Source organism: Malus domestica, chromosome 08 (assembly GCF_042453785.1).
Source record: "Malus domestica chromosome 08, GDT2T_hap1".
Classification (NCBI taxonomy): Eukaryota; Viridiplantae; Streptophyta; class Magnoliopsida; order Rosales; family Rosaceae; genus Malus; species Malus domestica.
The window spans coordinates 8,866,261-8,882,757 of NC_091668.1; the positions used below are offsets into that span (position 1 = coordinate 8,866,261).

At 38.3% G+C, this 16,497-nt stretch overlaps 1 pseudogene; it reads right to left on the reverse strand.

The window, feature by feature from the left end:
• Window positions 1-260: 260 nt before the first annotated feature.
• Window positions 261-16,425, reverse strand: LOC103441287 (uncharacterized; annotated as a pseudogene).
• Window positions 16,426-16,497: the final 72 nt, after the last annotated feature.

The window sequence follows — 16,497 nt, forward strand, 5'->3', positions numbered from 1 at the left end:
AGACATTGTCAACTTCTAGACGTGAGATTTCAATTCTAAGATGGGATGTCAAGGCTTAAAAAAATCGTATAGGTTTTCGCTCTACGGTTTTGGAACCGTATACAAGTATAATTACTCCAAATGACAGTTTGCCTTAATCCAAAGTCAAAAACCTTGATCGTATCTGCTTGATCAGATCCATCAAGCGGTTCCAAGCAAGGTTTTTGACAACTTAATGCAGACATAAATACTTCAATCCAACAATTAGTACTATACTGCAATTCTATCGGTGATCCGAATAGATTAAAGCTCGTTTAAATTAATCATCTGTAACGGATCCAAAGGTTTTTTAAAAACTAGCAACTTTTTCTCATCTAGATTGCACGGAAACCAAATAACGAAACAAAAATCTGCAGACGTAATACCTCATACATAAAGGGAGCATAGGCACCTCTTTTGATAAATGCTTAATCGTAGTTATCAATTCTGATTGGGGTAATCTCATCTGCAACCTTGAAGTGTCCGACTAAACGTGCAAAGAAGACCATTTGTTGTTCCAACGTGAACTCAATGTTCTCAGCCTGCATATAATATCGGATCAACAGGGATATAAATTTTGCAAGTACATAACACAGAAATTACCTTGCGGAAACCGTGTTGTTCTCCTTCATACTCCACAAGAGCAACAGGCAAACCCTTTTCCTTCAAAGCATGGTAAATCTTACGAGCTTGTGCTGGCGGTACAGACTACAAAATAAAATTGTATTTTCCAAACTCAATTTTTACCATTTTATCTCATCTCCTCTTTGTCAAAATTTTCATCCGTAGTTATTACACAGTGAAAGAGGGGATGAAAACGCATATGACGAAGAGTATAAAATGGCACAATCTCCCTACCTTGTCTTCCAATCCTTGAAATAAGATTATGGGGCAAGAGAACTTATCAACGAAGTTGATTGGCGACCTATCAAAGTAATCTTTTTCACTACCTGCAACCAATTATATTTGTTTCAGTGGCCAAATGGCATCAGTAACGTAAAAGCATCAAATGTGATCTTCTGACTTACCAACAAGATTATCGATATAGTGAGATTCAAACTTGTGAGTTTCTGCCCTCAACATTGCTAAGTCAGCTATCTGTTCATCACCCGATGTGACAAAAGAAACTCTCAGCTTTCAAGTTCTTAGACTATACCGTGTTACAGTTAATGAGACAAGGAGGTGAAAAGTAAACTATAAGTCAGCTATCTGTTCATCACCCGATGTGACAAAAGAAACTCTCAGCTTTCAAGTTCTTAGACTATACCGTGTTACAGTTAATGAGACAAAGAGGTGAAAAGTAAACGATAGAGCTAAGAACTCACATCATACAACGAAGCTCCTGCATGGAAAGTGTCTCTAAAAGCAAGAGCAGCTAAGGCTGTATAACCACCTGCAGAGTCCCCAGTAATACATAGCCGTTCGCCATCTACCTTCCCGGAGTCCACCTACATAACAAAACATATATAATTACCATGGCTTGACGGGTATTCTACCAAATTCACCACCACCGTGACTAAGGGGCGGATGGATTAATACCAAATATCTAGCACAGCTGCAACAGTCATTTACATCCCATTTTCACATCCGCCTTTCGCAATATTTTCTTCCATAACCTTAAAACCCTTAGTATAAGATATAATGAAATATATTTTGAAATGCAGTTTATTTTACTTGACAAACTAACGCATGTGATTAAAAAAATAAGAAAATAAAGATTGAAATGTTTAGCGTCGCAAGAGGACTCAAAACTCAAAACCAATGAACTCTAGAACTATCAATGTGCAACAAAAAGATCCTATAGAAACCAAGTGCAAAATGTAAAACTATAATATACGGTTAAGAGCAAACCAGTGCTTCCACCATAGTTGACAGTAACAAATGCCCAACCACGACTAGTCCAGTACTGAATTCTCATATTTAAGACTCCGCGTGATTCAAATGTAGGACCTCCTGCAGTAAACGAAAGAGGAACTATACTGGAACAAATATATTTACATACAAAAGGCAGTGCGTGAGCGTGCTTTATGTAAACAATGCTGGTGAGATATTTCTGAGGAGAAAGTCTTAATTGATATCAATTATCCAATTTTCCCGGATCAAAGTTTCTTTTCATTGCAACAAATAGATAATATTGTCCTCTAATTTAGAAACAGAGGCTCACCTTCATCCACTCGGGAACTTGCAGAACAATATCTGTAAAAGATATGACACAAGATAGGTAATATAGCTAGGAAAGTGTTGAAATAGATCAAAGTCACAAGTATGGGTTGTAATCATCACTATGGCTAAGTTATGGGTTAAAGTGATGGCTACAAGGTTAAAGTGATGGCTACAAGGGTTAAAGTGATGGCTACAACTTTCCAACTTGTCATCTCACTTCTTGTTCAATCATACTTTTCTTTTTGTCAATGTTTCTCCCTAAAATCTGGAATTTTCTTAATTGTATATTGTTATTTGTTCAATCCTTGGTGTGTCCGATTTCTTAGGGCAGAAACCATGTGGTGGATAGTGGTAAAAGTCCTCTATCTTGTAATCTGTTCTCTAGCTCTTTATAAGAGCTTTGTTCTCTCTCTTGTAAAGTTTATGAGAAATATACAAACCTTGAAAATCAATATGGTATCAGAGCAGTGACCACAGTGGCCTGTCTCTGCATATCGTCTTCTTCAACCTCTTTGTTTTTCCATAGCTATTTCAAATGGCTGGGGAAAATCCTCCTAGTCCTGCAAGCTCTAGTGTTTCACCCACTTCAAATTTTACCGAAGTAGAATTTAATCCAAATCAAAGACTCAGTTCAGTTTTGCTGAATGAGTTCAATTATCTTCCAACGTCTCGAGCAGTTTCACTTGCTCTCGGTGGAAGATCAAAGCTTGGCTACGTAAATGGAACCATTCAGGCACCTGAAATTTCATCACCTTTATATGGGACATGGCTATGCAAGGATCAACTTGTCATGTCGTGGCTTCTCAACTCCATGGAGAGGAAGCTAGCTGAGATCTTTAGCTATTCAGAGTCTTCCTTCCATCTCTGGAAAAATGTCTGCGAGATGTATGGGAATCAAAACAATGTTGCCCGGATTTTTCAACTAAAAAGGGAGCTTGCAGGTTTGCAACAAGAAAGTAAGTCTTTTATCCAACACTTGGGTGATATCAAAAGTATGTAGAATGAGCTTGATGTATACAGGCCTCACACCACAGATGCTTCCGTGCTTCTGAAGAGAGCTGAAGAAGATAAGATTTTTCAACTCTTGGCTAGTCTTAGCTCAAATTATGAAGATCTACGTAGTCACATTCTGATAAACAATGAGCTACCTTCATTCTTAAGTGTATGTGCCATTATTCAACGTGAAGAAACTCAAAGGAAAGTGATGAATCTTGAAACCAAAAACAGATTGCCTGAGTCTAGGGCATACTTTTCAAATCACAAGTTCTCAGATGATAGAAGAGACAAGGGCAAAAGGTTTGACATGAAGTGCAAACATTGCAACTATGGCGGACACACCATTGACAAATGTTGGATTCTACATCCTGAGCTCAAGCCAAACTTCCAAAAGAACAAGGGGCTCCAGAGAAACTCACAACCATCCTTGTACAAGGCTCATCATGCAACTTTAGCTGCTCATCCTTCCTCAAGTGAAAGCTTGCTTGACTTCACTTCCAATCTAGTGAACTTGATCAATGAGTTTGCTATCTATTTACAAGGGAGACAAAGAAGTGGAGATCTAGAGAATACAACTGGAACTAAAATTGAAAGCCCTACTGCCTTGCTAAGCAAATTTGCTGGGTTTCTTGCTGATTCTGATCATGGAGGCTCAAGTAAACAAATTCCAGGTATATTGAAAGCATTCTCCACTACTTTAAATGCTAGGCTTGTGCATGATTATTGGATAATAGACTTAGGAGCCACAGACCATATGACAAACAAATCTTCACATTTATATGACTTCGAAAAAATGAAAAACTCTTCACAAGTGTCAGTAGCAAATGGTAAGGGTGTCTCGGTTGTTGGAAAAGGAAAAATTAAGTTGATCTCTTATCAAATAGAGTCATCAGCCTTGTATGTTCCTTCCTTTCCATTTCATGTTTTATCAGTAGGAAAAATCACAAGACAACCAAATTGTCATGCTATTTTTTCTTCTGATCAGGTTATCTTTCAGGATATAGTCACCAAGAGGAAGATTGGTGAGGGTTTCTTCCTAAATAGGTTGTACTATCTTTCAAAGAATCTTCCAAAACCTAAGAGTCTTCAAGTCAGCTCAAGCCCTTCTCAGGAACAACTAATTTGGCATCATCGTCTTGCTCATCCCACAAACCATGTTTTGTCCATTTTGTTTCCCACAATATGTAAAGGTAGTTTGGAGTGTGATACTTGTCACTTCTCCAAATCTATTAGGTTACCTTTCAATTCCTCAGGGTCTAGAGCTAGTAAATTATTTGAACTTGTTCGTTCAGATATCTGGGGACCTACAATTGAATCTTTTGATGGTTATAAATACTTTGTAACCTTTGTGGATGATTATTCAAACATTACTTGGTTATACCTTTTAAAGTGCAAGAGTGAAGTCATGAATGTGTTTAAAGATTTTCATAAACTTGTAACAACTCATTTTGATTGTCATATTCACACCTTAAGGTCTGATAATGGCACTGAGTACATGTCAAATAACATGTCTCAATACTTAAGTTCTCATGGGATATTCCATCAAACAAGTTGTGTTGGCACTCCTCAACAAATTGGAGTGGCCGAGAGGAAAAATAGGGATTTGCTTGAAAAGACTAGAGCCTTAATGTTACATATGAATGTTCCCAAGAAGTTTTGGTCTCAAGGGGTGCTTTATGCTACCTATTTGATTAATAGACAGCCTAGTAGGGTGTTGGATCAAAAATCTCCCTATGAAGTCTTGAAAGGAAGAAAGATTGACTTGTCTCATTTGAAAATTTTGTGTTGTACTTGTTATGTTCATGTTGCTTCAATACACCGTGACAAGCTTGACCCAAGAGCTAGCAAATGTGTTTTCTTGGGATATTCTTCAACACAAAAAGGTTACAAGTGTTACAATCCTTCTTCAAGGAAAATCATTATCTCAAAGGATGTAAAATTTGATGAAACTACACCTTTCTTTGAATAATCAGTGGAGGGATTAAGTTAGGGAAAGAATGCCTTCAAAATCTTCCCTTTACCAAGACTAACAACCAGTGAGGAAAATATATCCTTGTCCACTGACAAAGAACATGAGAATTCTCTAAGTCATGAAGAGGAAATCTTGCTAAAACCATCAATTTAGTCACCTACATCCCACTCACCTCCTGAGGACCCAGAATCATCACCTGCCTTGCCTCAAGGAAGAAAAAATCCTTCTCGTAATCGTCAACCTCCTTCAAGGCTGCTGGATTATGTGACTTACAATGCAAGGTATCCTGTTGCTAAATACCTTTCATACCAAAGGGTGGCACCCAAGCATGCAGCCTTTCTCAATTCCATATCCAATGCTTCTGAACCAAGAAGTTTTCAGGAGGCAATGCAGCAAGATGAGTGGAAGAAAGCTATGAAGGAAGAGTTGAAAGCCTTGGATGACAATAGAGCGTGGAGTGTTATCAAGCTACCACCAGGAAAAAAGTAGTGGGAAATAGATGGGTGTACAAAACCAAGTTCCATTCTGATGGCACCTTGGAAAGACACAAGGCTAGACTGGTAGCTCGTAGTTTTACTCAAACTTTTGGGATAGATTACAAGGAGACATTTGCTTCTGTAGCTAAGATGAACACAATTCGAGTGTTGTTATCTATTGCAATTAACCATGCATGGCCTCTATATCAAATGGATGTCAAAAATGCATTTCTGAATGGTGAACTTGAAGAAGAAGTTTACATGAAACTCCTTCCTGGTCATCCTCAATCCAGTGACCCCGAGTTAGTCTGCAAACTGTAGAAATCTATTTACGGATTAAAATAATCTCCTCGTGCTTAGTATTCAAAGTTGAGCTCAGGTCTTGAAGAAGTTGGCTTCAAGAGAAGCAATGCAGATTTATCTCTCTTTGTTCGAATTTGTCCCAGTGGAACTCTAGTGGTTCTTATTTATGTGGACGATCTCATTGTCACTGGTGATAATGCCAGTGAAATTGTGTTACTAAGGAACACCCTCAAGCAGAAGTTTGCCATCAAAGATCTTGGGACACTCAAATATTTCCTTGGCATTGAAATGGCAATTTCTAAGAAGGGAATGTTTTTGAATCAACGAAAGTATATTCTCGATTTGCTTCAAGAAGCTGATATGTTGGATTGCAAGCCTGCCTCTACACCCCTTGACTGCAAACACAAAATGACCATGGATGGAGAAACACTCACTAATATCAGTTACTACCAAAGGTTAGTTGGGAGACTTATTTATCTTACAATAACAAGGTCGGACATTGCCTTTGCTGTCAGCCTTGTGAGTCAATTTATGCATTCTCCAACAATGGATCATTTGCAAGTTGTTAATAGAATATTGGGGTACTTGAAAGGTTCTGTGGGACGTGGTCTTTTGATGCAAAACAATGCTCACACTCACATTCTTGGTTACACTGAGGCGGACTGGGCAAGCAACTCTTTAGATCGCAAGTCAACTACTGGTTTCTGTATTTTTGTTGAAGGTAATGTGGTAAGTTGGAAAAGCAAGAAGCAAAGTGTGATTGCTCGATCAATTGCTGAGGCCGAGTATAGGGCTATGGCAACTACTGCTTGTGAATTAATCTGGCTCAAAGGCCTTCTTTATGATTTAGGGTTTCCTAGCTCTTAACCAATGACTCTCATGTGTGATAACCAAGAAACCATGCATATAGCTTCTAATCCTGTTTTTCATGAGAGGACCAAGCATATCGAGGTTGACTGCCATTACATCCGTGAAAAGGTTCAATCAAAGATTATACAAACTCATTACACTTCGAGTTCTTGTCAGTTTGCTGATCTCTTCACCAAGCCATTGGCGACTGCCGTGTTTCAAAGTCTTTTGTCCAAGCTTGGATCAATCAATCTCCTCGATCCAAGCTTGAGGGGGAGTGTTGACATAGATCAAAGTCACAAGTATAGGTTGTAATCATCACTATAGCTAAGTTATGGGTTAAAGTGATGGCTACAAGGTTAAAGTGATGGCTACAAGGGTTAAAGTGATGGCTTTAACTTTCCAACTTGTCATCTCACTTCTTGTTCAATCATACTTTTCTTTTTGTCAATGTTTCTCCCTAAAATTTGGGATTTGCTTAATTGTATATTGTTATTTGTTCAATCCTTGGTGTGTCCGGTTTCTTAGGGCAGAAACCGTGTGGTGGATAGTGGTAAAAGTCTTCTATCTTGTAATCTGTTCTTTGGCTCTTTATAAAAGCTTTGTTCTCTCTCTTGTAAAGTTTATGAGAAATATACAAACCTTGAAAATCAATAGAAAGTTTAAAACCACAGCATACCATGGGCTTGCAATACAAGTGGAGGCTTTTCGTCCCGAGTAGCTTTGTACTCCGGATTCGATGGTGGATAAAAGTACCCAAAGGCAAATTCGCCAGGAACTTCTGTTGAGAATTCTATGAATTTGGGTGAACTGAAGTAGAAATTGTATTTTAAACAATCAGGTGAAGACGACCAAATAATCTTGAATTCAATCGCTTCTGATTTGTGGTCGTCTAAGGTCACCTGTACCAAAAGAGAAAGGTTTAGTGATACAAAACACAAGTGGTCTAATATACAACAAAAGCCCTTTTCCAGATATGGTGCAATAGAAAGAAGTTTTTTTGGATGTCAAAGGCTGATGAACACCTTTGCTACAGACAATGGAAGAACTTCTGATGCTCCTTCTACGAATAGGCAATTGATCCCTAAAGTCTGCATAGACAAAAATGCAAATTTTAAAAACATCTAAGCCGGTCAAATGTTTAGCAGCTTTGGCACAGAAACTGAACGAGCACAAGATTTTTAAAGCGTACAATATTATCTAGAATTCCATGAAAGGAATTTGAAGCACAGTTATTGAGCTCTCAACATTATTTAGAATTCCGAGATATGACCTCCCATTCTGCCTACAGGCAAATATCCAAAATTTCTTTACAGACTCTAGCTTTACCCATTACACAAAATAAACATGCCGCAACCACACCTAAATTTCGTACCTATAGCTGCAAGGAATTAACATATTTTGTTCATGGTCCTGAATAAATTCATAAGAATTCATTCGAAAATTCCATAATGGTCTGGAGAACTCAGCAAGCCAAGGATAAAGGCATATCACCTCATTATTAGACTCAACCTGTTGTGAAATAAAAATGGAATTAGGAAAACATACATTGATGAATCCCAAATAACTGTTGTTCAACTGGAAAAAAAAAATGTTCAGGCATCGTCAAATTTGAGTATATTGTCCTTATACTATTTGCAATGGATCAACCGCAAACAAAAATGTTAAAGTACGAAATTTACCCATTTATGCAGATTCCAATACCCATGTTCCCGATCAGATATAAAAAATAGTTCCCCTGCACATAAAGCATAACACAAAGCATTTGATGGTTCAATATATTTCCTACTATAGATTAATATCAACTACTGAACATGTACAACGTTAATCCCACGATATAGAATCAACAGAAACAGAAACTTGAGGCATTCCATTGTGAAGAATAACAATCAAGATTCTTGATCCCGGCTACTAGAACTTCTCAATCATAAAAGAAGTTCCCCAAGGATGCACATTTAAAACCTTCCCCACCCCCCACCAGGGCTGGTCCTGAGTTTTTGGGTGCCCGGTGCAAAAGCTCAAAATGTGCCCTTTTTTATTACGAAAACATATGTTTAAAAAAAAAAAATATTTAACGAGGGCTGGAACCCAGTCGAAGCTGGGGGGCTAGGTCCTCACGCCCAAATTATATTACTTGAGAAAATATACAACGGGGGGGACATAGTACCTAAACCCCGACAATAAAAAAATAAAATCATATACAACCATTCCTAGCAAAGCTCCTTGAAATTTCAACCTTTAAGAAATTGTCTTCTAGCATTTTCTTCTAAATCACCACCATCATAACTACCAATTTCATGATCATGAGACTCCCCAACAACATTTTGTGACTCTTCACCAACATCATTTTCTCTCAAATTTTCAACCAACTCATTCTTTGTAGAGAAAAATTTATTAAGAGATCCTCTTAAACTTTCGGCAATTTCATTATCCTTTGATTTTTTTTTTCCTTTTCATATTACCAGATAGTTGTTTCTTAAAAGACATGGCTTCGATAATTTGTATGCAAAAATTACCTACACATGATATAACAAAAATTTCCTATCAAAATTATCATTCCAACATGTATTATATATTATAAAAACACTAACACATAGTCTAACATATACAAATTGATAAAATTGAACCTAAATATTGAGTTTGAAATGAAATCAAATAATTCATTTAATCAAGAATTCAATTCATCCACAACAATTCTATACATCAATTATCATATAATTATATTTCTATGTCACTTGCAAAGTTTTATATTAAATTATGAATTGATAATTCAAATTTTAAAAATTAGTTACCTCAAAACTCAAAAAGGTTGGTGATGAGTGAATGCACTTGTAGTCAAATTCCAATACCCAAATGAATGGTGTTGTGTTATCACGTTGAGAATAAGGAGGAGATGGACCTCTTCCTGCTGTGCTGTCTGGCTGCTGCTCACTCACATCACCTTGCAGACTCACCCAGCCCAAGGGCAGCACACGGCAACAAGGCATAGGGGAAATGGGTGGGGAAGGGATTGGGGAACCAAGGGGATGGGGAATTGGGAAAAGGTTGGAAGTTAGTGGGGATTGGGGAACAAAGGGAGGGGGTTGCGTGGGGAAATTGGGAAAAGGGTTAGAAATTAGGGTTTATGGGACCGAGAGTGGTCCCTGTTATGAGTGTATGACTTTTTTTTTATAATTTTTTTTAATGCATAAAACCTGGGCCCCTTTAATTTGTTGTCAATCTTGGGCCGTCCCCCTATTTGGAAATTGGGCTCTAGTAATTTTTTTTTATACCTAGTTATTTGGGTTTTATTATTTTGGTGTCCCTTTAATTATTGGGCCCTGGACAATTGCCCTTAAGGCATTGGGCTAGGGCCGGCCCTACCCCCCACCATAAAACAGATGCGACGGAAATTTCTACTCGATCAAGTTCAGCCTAATATATTTACTGAGCATGATAAGTAATTTAGCAAACAACTTTGAGTTTAAATTTGTTTCTCTACCAAGTACATCAAAAAATCACCTTTAGGTGACCACTTGGGTTTAGTGAGAGACTTGATAATTTTGGGGTCACAGCCAGCAACACAGACACATTTATAAACTTCTCTGTTAACTACATTGGAGAATAAGCAAAGATGAACAATTGTAAAACAAGAAATGAAGTTTTACAGAGAGAAGAGAAATGTGAGAAAGAATGAATGAAGGTTTTGTATTGAACTCAATAAACGAACTTTACTATATGTTTACCATAGCTATATATAGCTGACTAGATGACTAACTAACTCCTTCAACTATTACATCATCCAATCCTTTACAATTGTTTTGATGAGCTGGTAGAGATGAGTTGGCAGTGATATATTCAACATCCCCCCTCAATCTCAACTGGGTTTCCCAGTTTGAGATTGAATGAGTGCTCTGACAAATGCATAACTATGAAGTGCTTCTTGTCCATGTACTCCTAGCCTTGCTTCCATCATCAATTAATCCTCCGTTCTTGGTGTTTAAGGGTGTCTGAAATAGCAAACACTGAAATATGGACAAATTGACGCACTGCAGATTGATCCTGAGCTTGAAAATGCATTTAGCTGTCACTTGCAGGACCATTGGTTTTGTATCCAGAAAGTGAGTGGAGAGTGGTATAATTTCAACAGTCTTTATGCATCACCATTGCACCTCTCAAATTCTCAACCGCAATATCAAATTCCAAATTTCATTTTTTTTTTCTCAACTCTCTCATGGGTTACTATAACAATCAAATCGCATTCAACTTCATGATATGCACCTTCCTCAAACTGATAGGTATCCATACTCAACATGCTACTTGCGCATATGCTACTTGCTCACTAAACTGATAGGTATTCAGAACTTAAATCCATACTTTGTAGCTACTATTTTCTTTGCTCATCCCTCAGCAAGATTATGGAACCATTTTGTATGCAGAACCCTATGTTTCCAATAGAATACAGAATCAAAGAATAGCCTTTTATAAAGTTGTAACACACCCTCATGCCGGTTATAACAATTCCTTGCAGGATTACCCTTCGTGGGATTTACCGTCATTAACTTCATTTAACATTGGCATCGGCCTTTAAAACAGAAAATTAACAAACTATAGTGTGGCATCGGCCTTCACTATAATACCATGGGATCGCCCCTTATGGATTTTACCAAAAAACAAAAACAACTACTCTTAATAGTGGCATCAGCCTTCACAATTTCAACAACAGAAAATCAACATCTATGTAGGATTACCCTTCGTGGGATTTACCTACTCACATCACAGAATTACCCTTCATGGGATTTACCGTTTACAACTTCTTCAAACGTCATCGTATAACCGGACTTACTATAGATTCATGCTAACAACTGAGTTGGTTAGACTCAACATTATAGGCTGTGATAAGAAATATATTGTACAACTCCTCAGTTAACACCATAAACTTGGCTATGCCAGAATGCAAGAATGCACACCCACACATTCTCATGCATCGTCGTCTTCTTCCCAAAGTCTGAACCTTTCACAAGAATTAGTATCCCAACAAACCCCTCTGATCAGACACGTCACTCTGCAAGGTCAACTGTTGCAATGGAGACTTAGTCCCAACACATCTATCTACCCAAAGCAAACACTCATCAAAACATTCACAAGAAAGATGAACAAAATCAAATATCCGTTCATCAACAACATGGCAACAGTCATCAAAAGATTCACAAACACTCACCAAATCATCTTCAAGACATTAATATTACGGTACTGAGATTCACAATCACTCATCAGCATAACTCGGCAAATTAACCCGGCCGGAATCGATCTCCAAGACATCGTGCACCAAATGAAATATCCCAAATGTCACAAACACTGATCTTGAAGTAATGACCAATCTTGAGTCTAACTATCCCAAATATCACACTAATATCCCAGAAAAGATTCACGAGAAAGATGAACAAAATAGTGAACATTTCCTTGTTGAAACATTTAAGCAAACAGATTATGTGCACTATGAAAACCAGAAATCAAGAACCTGATAAGAACTTCAATCTTGACCCAAATAACGATGAGGAAGCAAACCAATCAATCTACTGACCAGCAACAACCATGGCTTCCCACCAAAGAATTCAAACAATGATTTGAGCAGACCACCAAGAAGAAAGAACCAAATCTCCAGATCTTCGATCTCCTCATGGCATTTAGTTTCATTCAAGCATTTTCACAAACACCAAGCAGAACCCAAATTCGATATTGTAGAATGTAGTTGGCAAAGGAAAATTAACCCAACAATCGCCGAAAAATCAACCCAAGAACAATCGCTGAAGCACCGAAAAAGTAATGGAAATTTCTGAAGAAAATCTAAAGAGAAAATCAAACTAGTAAAATGATGAAATCTAATGAAAAACGGAACCATCAGAAGAAAATTTGAAGAGAAAATAAAACTAGAAAAACGATGAAATCTAATGAAAAACAGAATCACCAGAATCCATGGCGCGAGCCTGGTGGCTCTAATACCATGTTAACTACATTGGAAAAGAAGCAAAGATGAACAATTGTAAAACCAAGAAATTAAGTTTTACAGAGAGAAGAGAAATGTGAGAAAGAATGACTGAAGGTTTTGTATTGAACTCAATGAACTAACTTTACTATCTGTTTACCATAGCTATATATAGCTGACTAGAGGACTAACTAACTTTTTCAACTATTACATCATCCAATCCTTTACAATTGTTTTGATGAGCTAGCAGAGATGAGTTGGCAGTGATATATTCAACACTCTGCATGAAAAAACCAAGAAGCTTAACCTGACTAACAAAAGGAACATAGCATAAATTAGAAGAGCAATGGCATCCTGAAGAAAGATTAGCTACATACCTTTTCTCAGAAATATAGCCAACCCAAAGTTGAGCTCTATCCCATGGCATGTTAGGATGAGACCGTTCAATCCATGCCATTCGTTCGCCTTTGGAGTCCATACGCAGGAAGGCATAGAAGTCAGTGTCACTTCCACTTACTAGTACTTTTAGTTCTGTATGTCACATAGATGCCCACATTATGAGTACGTTTGTAGTGTTTACACAATGTACTATGCAATTGAAGTGAAGCAAGGACTTGGGTTTAGTTTTTGGCAAACTCTGAATTAATAATTACCCATAATATCCTTGCCATGAAGCTCTACTGCTACAATCGTTGTGATCGGTTCAATTGCACTTTGACGAGCATCTACAAAAAATGAGAGATTGGATTGACACTGCACATTCCTAACACTAATAGAAAAAATAAAACAGAAGATGCTATGTGCTTGGCATGCCTTCCCGTAGAGTGACATAACGGTTGAATCGGGAATCAAAAACCCCGTCGGCATAACCTATAGAAATATCAAGAACACAGCTTCAAGATCATCAATGGTGATCAAGTATTTAAGAAGACAGAGAGACAGAGAGAGAAAGGGATATAAAGTGAGAGAATTTCTGATATATTTCTTAACTAACTCTTAATACAAGCATATTATCTCCTTTTATACTAGTTCCATTACTTACTCCCTAAGCAATCAATATCTTAACAAACTAACAACTATACTGCCTAATCTATTGACACATGGCAGTATCTTGACCCTTATCATCCTTACATCCCCCCTCAATCTCATACTTGTTCGAACCAAGTATGAGATTGGAACAATGCTCGTGAAAGAGAGAAATAGACAAGCTTTTAGTGAGAATATCAGCAAATTGCTCCTTGGAAGATACATGATGCACAGCTAAGTCTCCTCTCATCATCTTTTCTCTGACGAAATGGTAGTCAATCTCGATATGTTTAACTCGAGAGTGAAATACCGGATTGGAAGACAAGGCTATGGCACTGATATTATCACACAACAGTAATGGAGGAGCAGAAAGAGGTACATGAAGATCAAACAATAGTTGTCAGATCCATGATAACTCTGCAGCTGTGATGGCCAGTGCTCTATAGTTAGCTTCGGTAGATAATCTGGAGACTGTATGTTGCTTCTTGGAAGCCCAAGAAATAGGACTGGAACCACAGTACACAATATATCCAAATGTTGACCGACGATCATTGGGGTCACCGGCCCAATCGGCATCACTATACACTTGCAGAGATAAGTTTCCAGGTTGAAAATTAATACCATAATGAATGGTACCACTGAGATACCTAAGAACTCGTTTGACAGCTACAACATGAGAATGCATAGGTTGATGCATAAACTGACAACATTGATTGACTACAAACGCAATATCAGGCCGAGTAAAAGTCAAATATTGCAAGGCACCAACTATACTTCGATATTGATCCGGACTGTGATATGGATCACCATCATCCTTTAAAAGCCTATGATACGAAAGGCAAGGTGTAGCACAAGGTTTGGAGTTACTCATGTCCACTCAAGCTAGCAAATCTCTAATATATTTCTGCTGAAAAACAAATAAACCATTTGAATGATATGAAATCTGCAAGCCCAGAAAATAGTTTAACTGTCCCAAATCTTTCATATCAAATGCCTTGGTTAACTCCAAGATTACGGCAGCAATATAAGATGAACTACTACCAGTAATGATTATGTCATCAACATAAAGTAACAAGACCACAATCCCAAAAGAAGTGTGTTTGACAAACAAAGAAAGATCAGTAAGTGAAGCCTAAAATCCCAATCTCGGTAGAAAGCTAGTAAACTTGTCATTCCAGGCTCTTGGAGCCTGTTTAAGACCATACAAGGATTTATTAAGCTTGCGAACAAAATCAGAAGGATGATGAAGACTACCAAAACGAGAGTGCTATGACATATACACTTCCTCAATTAAATCACCATGTAAAAAGGTATTTTTCCCATCAAGCTGCCTTAAAGACCATTTAAATTGAGCTGCAAGTGCTAAAATAAGTCGGACAGTAATTGGCTTGATTAAGGGACTAAAAGTCTCACCATAATCAATGCCCTCATCTTGATTATACCCCTTAGCAACTAGCCGAGCCTTATATCGGGCTATAGACCCATCTGGATTCTTCTTGATCCTATAAACCCATTTACACCCAACCAAGTTCTTCCCAGATGGAAGAGGAACCAAATCCCAAGTATGTTGAGCATGTAAGGCATCAATTTCATCTTTCATAGCTGCTTGCCACTCTGTAACCTTACTAGCAGCTTTGAAGGATGAGGGTTCTGTATCTGAATGCTCAACATGGGATAGAGATGCCACAAAGGCTTTCTTCTTAAATATGCCACTTTTAGACCGAGTTTGCATGGGATGCAAACTCACAGAAGTCACTGGAAGAACAATTGTGAGATTTTCTGGTTGAAAATCAGGATCCGCAGAGACTGGAGACTGTGTAGATGGTGAAGATGCAGGTATACTAGGTGGTAGAGAAGTCAAAGACTCTGAAGCATGAGATATAGGTTCAGGGATAGGGATAGGTGATGAAGAGAACTCTGAGGCTCGAATTGGGGAGGCCAAGGACTCAGAGGCACTAGTGGGTTCATGAAGGAACTCTTAAGCTCTAGTGGGTTGAGACAAGGGTAAAAATGCATGAGATGCAGATGTGTTATGAGAAACAACTACATTTTGACTTGTGACCAGTGGTGCAATAGATGGTGGTGTGACAAAAACAGAAGAAGAACTCTGTGAAGGTTTGACAAGTAAGTTTTTGTAGGGAAAAGTGTTTTCATCAAAAACAACATGCCTAGATACATAAAACGAGGCGCTGGTCACATAACCAGTTGTGGACTGTTTGTAGAGGCGCTGGTCGTTGTAATTGGAGAAAACGAGGGTATCTGTATCCCTTGAAACGCTGAAGGCACCGCCAGTTTCGGAGCCCTGAGCCATCGTCTGCACGGCGTACTCCTTGGGCGTGATGTCAACCGGTTCATCCCCCTCCCCCTCCGGTTCCCTCACAACAACCTTTCGTCTATATATATACACATAGTATTTGTATACAGTAAACCAATCCAATGAATTTAGTATTTCTATATGCATAGAATGAAAGACAGATAGATACATGGACGGCTAGATATAGATACCCTGAGCCGTCGGGGCGTGACTCGAGCCATAAGAGGCGGCCGAGGGAATCGACGGCGGTTCCACCGAGTATCTTGGAGGCACCGGAGACAACGGCGGGGTTGATGGGGGATTTCCAAGACCCATAGGGAGCTGTGATTTTCTCCACTTTCATATTTTCGAAAGGATAAGTGGTCATAGAGTTGAAGTTCTACGTTTTAGATGGGACTGCTGATACGTTGACGTT